At 38.6% G+C, this 6,194-nt stretch overlaps 1 non-coding gene across 1 annotated transcript; it reads right to left on the bottom strand.

Annotated features, from left to right (window-relative positions):
* Positions 1–1,340: 1,340 nt before the first annotated feature.
* Positions 1,341–1,413, bottom strand: TRNAG-UCC (transfer RNA glycine (anticodon UCC)). The gene has a single exon. It is a non-coding gene; the product is annotated as a tRNA-Gly (tRNA).
* Between the last annotated feature and the right edge of the window lie 4,781 nt (positions 1,414–6,194).

The raw sequence follows: 6,194 nt of genomic DNA, 5'->3' as shown, positions 1-6,194 counted from the left end.
AAGGTTAATTATTCATAAAGAACAGTGAAGAGGAAGCACTAGATTTAATTGGACACATGCTTCTCACATTTAAAGATAGGGGAGTAGATAATGATGTCCCTTTTGTGCCCTTCCAAAAGAAATATGAGGAATTGATAATGTCTCACATTAAGTCTTACAGGAAGAAAATGTAGCGCACGCATTTTTGTAAATCACTCAATTATTAAGGAAAAAGCTCATAAGAAATGTGGTCTCAATAAAATGTTATCCTTTTAGGATGTTTAAATATGGCCAATGTTAAATATCTTATCTTAGAAGAAGTAAAAGATGACATTCTTTACCTCTAGAGACTAGAAGGAAAAAAACTGTTTTTTCTGGTTGCACTGTGCAGCTTGCAGGATCTTAGTTCCCTGACCAGGTACTGAACCCAGGCCATCTTCAGTAAGAGTGCCAAGTCCTAACCACTAGACAGCCAAGGAATTCCCAAGGAGGAAATTTATATATGTATTCCTGGTGGCTTGGTTGGTAAAGAATTCGCCTGCAATGCTGGAGACCTGAGTTCCATCCCTGGATTGGGAAGATCCCCTGGAGGAGGGCATGGCAATCCACTCCAGTATTCTTGCCTGGAGAATCCGCATGGACAGAGGAGCCTGGCAGGCTACAGTCCATGGGGTTGCAAAGAGTCTGACATGACTGAGCGGCTAAGCACAGCACGTGAAGTCGTACTCAGTTCAGTTCAGTCCTTCAGTCGCGTCCGACTCTTTGTGACCCCAGGGACTGCAGCACGCCAGGCTTCCCTGTCCATCACCAACTCCTGGAGCCTGCTCAAACTCATGTCCATTGAGTTGAAGTTATACTAGATACGGTATAGGTGCTCTGAGCCAGCTTGTATACAATAATTTTCAGGTGACAGAGCAGACCATTATAAAGAATTGGAGCTCTGTCTCAGCAGGTCTTGTGACGGGATGATTATAATTCAACAGAACATTTTCATCAGCTGCAGCAGTGACCACGACAGAAGGAATGACAGACAGGCACACCTTATATGGGTAATTCTAATAGTTCAATTCTGAGGGAAAATTGAATGAGTGAAAACTGAACGAATTCTTCAGTGCAAGTCTATGGGTCAGGACAAAGGGACAACATCTGAAGCAGAGACCACCATGCACCTGTGAGCCCAGAGAAACACTACTTTTTCCTCCTTCACTCAAAAGTCCATTATACAAATGGACTCCTGGTGGCTGGCAAGAATCAAACTACTTTCAATTCTAAAGAGAGGCTCCAGCTAGAACATCTATCTGACACTTTTTTAAAATTTGCTTTTATTTTTTGGCCATGCCACATGATATACAGGATCTTAGTTCCCCCACCAGGGATTGAACCTGGGCCCCCTGCAGTGGAAACACAGAGTCCTAACCACTGGACCACCAGGGAATTCCTGTCTGACACTTTAATATATTAGACTGCATCTAAACATTTACAAATGATGGTTCTGAATTCATACACACAACAGGTTAACTTTCATTCAAATTGAAATTCTTTTGACATTTATTTTATATGCTAATGTTCTTAAATTACTCTTTGATAAATACATTCAAATTTATCTAAATGAGTTTATTTTGGCTTTGTGGTAGATAGCCTTCCAATATGGCTGCCAACAATTCTTCCCATCTCTTTAAGCATAACCCACTCCTCTCATCAAGAATAGATGAGGTGAACAAGGTTATTTACTTGCATAAACACTGTAGTTATCACATTTAAGTCTGATAAAACTATTGTGGTTGTTGTTGTTCAGTCGTAAGGTTGTGTCCTGCTCTTTGTGATCCCATGGACTGCTGCATGCCAGGCTCCTCTGTTCGCCTCTATCTCCCAGAGTTTGCTGAAATTCATGTCCATAAGACTACTGGGCCTCCCTGGTGCCTCAGACAGTAAAGAATCTGCAATGCTGGAGATCCAAGTCCCTGGGTTGGGAAGATCCCCTCGAGAAGAGAACAGCTACCCACTACAGTATTCTTGCCTGGAGTGTTCCATGGACAGAAGAGCCTGGCAGGCTACAGTCCATGCGGTCACAAGAGTTGGACACGACTGAGCAACTAACACTTTCACTTTAAAACTATTACCTGATCCACCCAGGTCTCCTGCACTGCAGGCAGATTCTTTACCTTCTGAGCCACCAGGGAAGCCCATTATCTGATCTATAATCTCCAAGTCATATTCTGTCCATCTTCCCAGTAATGTTCTTTATCCCCCTGCCCCTGGGTCAGGGCTCCAATCCAGGATCATGTTTGTCATGACTTTCTGGTCTCCTTTAACATAGCAAAGTTTCTTATCCTTTCTTTGTGTTTCTTCACCTTGACATTTTTGAGAAGTACAGTTATTCTGTAAAATGTCTTTCAAACTGGGTTTGTCTGCTGTTTCCTTATAATTAGATTCATATTGTGTATCTTTAGTAGAAATATAATTATTGTGATGTTGTGGTCTTCACCTTGCATTATATCAAAAGGCCTAAAAAGCTGGTTTTTCCAGGGCAAGGTTATGTTTGAGAACACTTGGTTAAAAGGTGGTGTCTGCTACACTTCTCAAATGAGAAGTCAATGCTCATCCTTTGTCGTTCATAAGTAATTTGTGGGAAAATACCTGGAGATGGATATATCTTGTTCATCAAACTTTCACTCAGTAGAGTTAGCATACACTCATGAGAAAAAGAACACTTTATACATATATAATAATGAACTATTAAGATACTTCTTGAAGCAGAATATTAATTATATTCTAACTGTAAACAAATCAGAAATGTATGGCTTTAATTTTCTGTAATATATTTTTATTTAATATATAGTGGAAAGTGTGCTTCACAAAATCACTTACAGTTACCCAACTCTATTAAAAAGGGCATTTAATTTTTCAGCATATTTTTAATCCATTTAACCAAAAAAAACAAAAAGACCATATAAAAAAACAAAAGAATGTTAGTATATATAATATATAGTTAAAACTGAATCTACGACAAAATTTAAAAGTTGACTTGGAGCTTTATAGTGACTCAGAGAAAATGAAGATTTCACAGTCAACTAATATTCACTGAATGTCTATTACCTGCTTAGCGTTGTGATATGTAAATATATTCATATCCAGCATCTTTATTTTTAACCATCCTAATTCTAAACGTTCATTGCATTATACCTTTTTCACAAATGACAACATTTAAGAGGTTTATTTACTTAACAAATAATTACTACCATGTGCCAGGTACTGTATTAAGCACTGCAAATACAATATGGAATAAGACAGAAATGGTTTCTCTTACAACCTAGGCAAAACAGACAGGTAAATAGCCAACTATAAGATGTTGTGCCCAATGTATAGTAAATGGTATGATTCAGGTCTATGCAGTGTGCGAAGAGAGGCATATAAACCAGCCTTGGGGCTTAGGGGAAACTGAGGATGAAAATTATAATTAGGTTGAGAAATGAAAGATGTACAGGTGATGTCAGTGGTAGTGGATAGAGGCCTCACATACTCCAGAGAGCATTTTCAAAGGTCCTGCGGCTATGCCAGCATTTTCATTAAAACTGGAAAGTTGAAAGCCAAGGGAAATTGCCTCAATGGCAATGAGGCCAGCAGAGGTAATGTGAAGTGACTATATCTGGAAGGCCACATTCCTTCTACCCACAACTTGGTTAACATCACTCAAACATTGCTATCACTTGGAGAAGCTTGTGATATAGCTTACATTGATTTTAGTTTGTTCAATTTGGGATCAAGGGTGGCAAAGTTTCTGCATTCAGCATGGTATGACTCATTAAAATGCTGAAACTCCTTTTATCAGTTTATTCTGGCCCTGGCCAGAAGTCACTAATCCAGCTGAAACATCAAATACGATGGTAATTCGGTCTGAGAATAAATAATAGATTATGTTAATACAGGCAGGGATTAGAAAACAAGAAGCAGCCTCCCTAGTTCTGCAGGATGTTAAGCAGTTTGTGACTCAAGATAAAGAAAGGAAATTGCTTTAAAAGAAAAAATGGATCTTCAAATCACTGTTTTAGGTGTTTGCAATATATTATAAATGAAGATAAATAAGAAAAGAACTCTATATTTAAAAGGGTTAAATCATTTTGTAATTCTGGCAGAGAACTGAATTCTGTAACTTTTTTTTTTTTAAGAAAAGGGATTCGGGGTTAGAAGAGGAGCAAAGTAGACGGGCAGAGAAGGGAGACTGGTGGAGGGCCACAGAGAGCTATGTAAGATGTTGCAGCACTCAGATGGCTTCTCTGAATTTCAGAGTTCGTACGTCTATTTAAAATATTCTGGGGACTTCTCTGGTGGTAGATGGTTAAGACTCCATGCTCCCAATGCAGGGGGCCCAGGATTCAATCCCTAGTCAGAAAACTAGAGCCCACTTGTTGCAGCTAAGACCTGGTACTGCCAAATAAAATAAATAAAAATTGAAAAAATAAAATAAATAAAATATTCTGGCCCAGGGGTCAGCAAGATTTTTCTGTAAAGGACCAGGTTATAAATATTTAAATTTTATTTTAAATTTTATGATCTCTGCCGCAACTGCTCAACTCAGCCCCTGTAGCATGAAAGCCATAGGTATGTGTAAATGAATGAGCATGATTGTGTTCCAATAAACTTCATTTATAATAAAAGGCAGTGGGCCACATGTTGCCTACTGGCTTCTACTGCTGGGGATATGGGTTCCAACCCTGGTCAGGGAACTAAGATTTCACACTCCACAACACAGACTCCCCGCCCCCCCCAAAAAATACCTTATTTTTGATAAAGAAATTAATCCAGAGTACATAAAGAACTTTACAACACTAAAATAGCAATAAGCATAATTTAAAAGCTGGTCAAAATATCTGAATAGATAATTCATCAATATAAATAGGAAAGGCAAACACAGAAAAACATACACAACATCTTTAGTTACTGGGAAAATAAATTAAAATCAAGAGATACCACAGGACAGCAACTACAATGAATGAATTTTTAAAAACTGAAAATAACAAGGGTATGAAGCAACTGGAACTCTCAAAAATTGCTAATGGGAATGCAAAATTATGCAACTGCTTTGAAAACTAGGTAGTTTCTTAAAAATGTTTACCATGTACTTATGTAAGACCAAGCAAAATCACTCCACATATTTAACCAACTGAAAAAACAAACATATATACACACACAGACTTGCACTAGAACCTTCATCTAGCAATTTGTTCAAAATGGCCAAATCAATGGCCAAAATCTCTCAATCAATGGCCAAAATCGCCAAAAACTAGAAACAACCCAAAAGTCCATCAACTGGTGAATGGATAAACGAAGTGTGGTGTGGAACACCATGGAATGTTTCTGAGTAATCAAAAGGAAGCAGTTACTGATGCACGTAACAACAGAAACACATCTCAAAAGCACTCACTAAGTGAAAGAAGCCACATACAAAAGCCATACACACATACTGTATGATTTCATTTAGATATAACAGACTTTAGAAAAGGCAAATCTCTAGTGACAGGCTGTTGATCAGTGGCTGACAGACATTTGCCAGTAGGTGGTGATGGCAGTAATAAGAGGACTAACTGAAAGGTGAACAAGGAAATTTGGGGAGTTGATGAAACTGTTTTATTTTGTGGTTCTTGTTACATGACTTGGTCTATTTGTCAAAATTCATTGAATCATCCCTAAGGGGGATGCATAGTCTTAACCACAGGACCATCAGGGAAGTCCCGAGTCAGGCAAGTTTTGATGGAGGCTCATCAGCATGGCAGTGGAGGGAGTCAAGGTGAGAAGTGATCAGATTATTTACTTCGAAGATAAGAGTTGGTCGCAGGGTTTCTTAATAGCTTAGAAGTAAAGTACAAAAAAAGAAAGAAAGGAAAATCAAATCTCCAATGATGTAAGACATCCTCAACTCATGTTGGAAATGACACTCTCCCTAGGAAAACCCACCTCGCAACAGTCCAGTAAGGGGCCAAATACTACACTGTCTCGTAGAGAATTATACAAACCACCGAATCTCTCTCAGCCTCGTTTGTCTTATTTGTAAAGTGGGGCTAACCCAACGCCTACCTCATGGGGCTGTTGGGAGAATGAAATGAGTTTATGTCTATGAAATACATAGAACAGGGCAGGGTACAGAGTAAGCTCTCAATCAATGCCAACTCTTCTTTCTCAAATCTGCTCAAGAAACATTGACTTAAAGAAGCTCTCAT

Source organism: Odocoileus virginianus, chromosome 32 (assembly GCF_023699985.2).
Source record: "Odocoileus virginianus isolate 20LAN1187 ecotype Illinois chromosome 32, Ovbor_1.2, whole genome shotgun sequence".
Lineage (NCBI taxonomy): Eukaryota > Metazoa > Chordata > Mammalia > Artiodactyla > Cervidae > Odocoileus > Odocoileus virginianus.
This window is presented reverse-complemented; position numbering and strand designations above follow the sequence as displayed.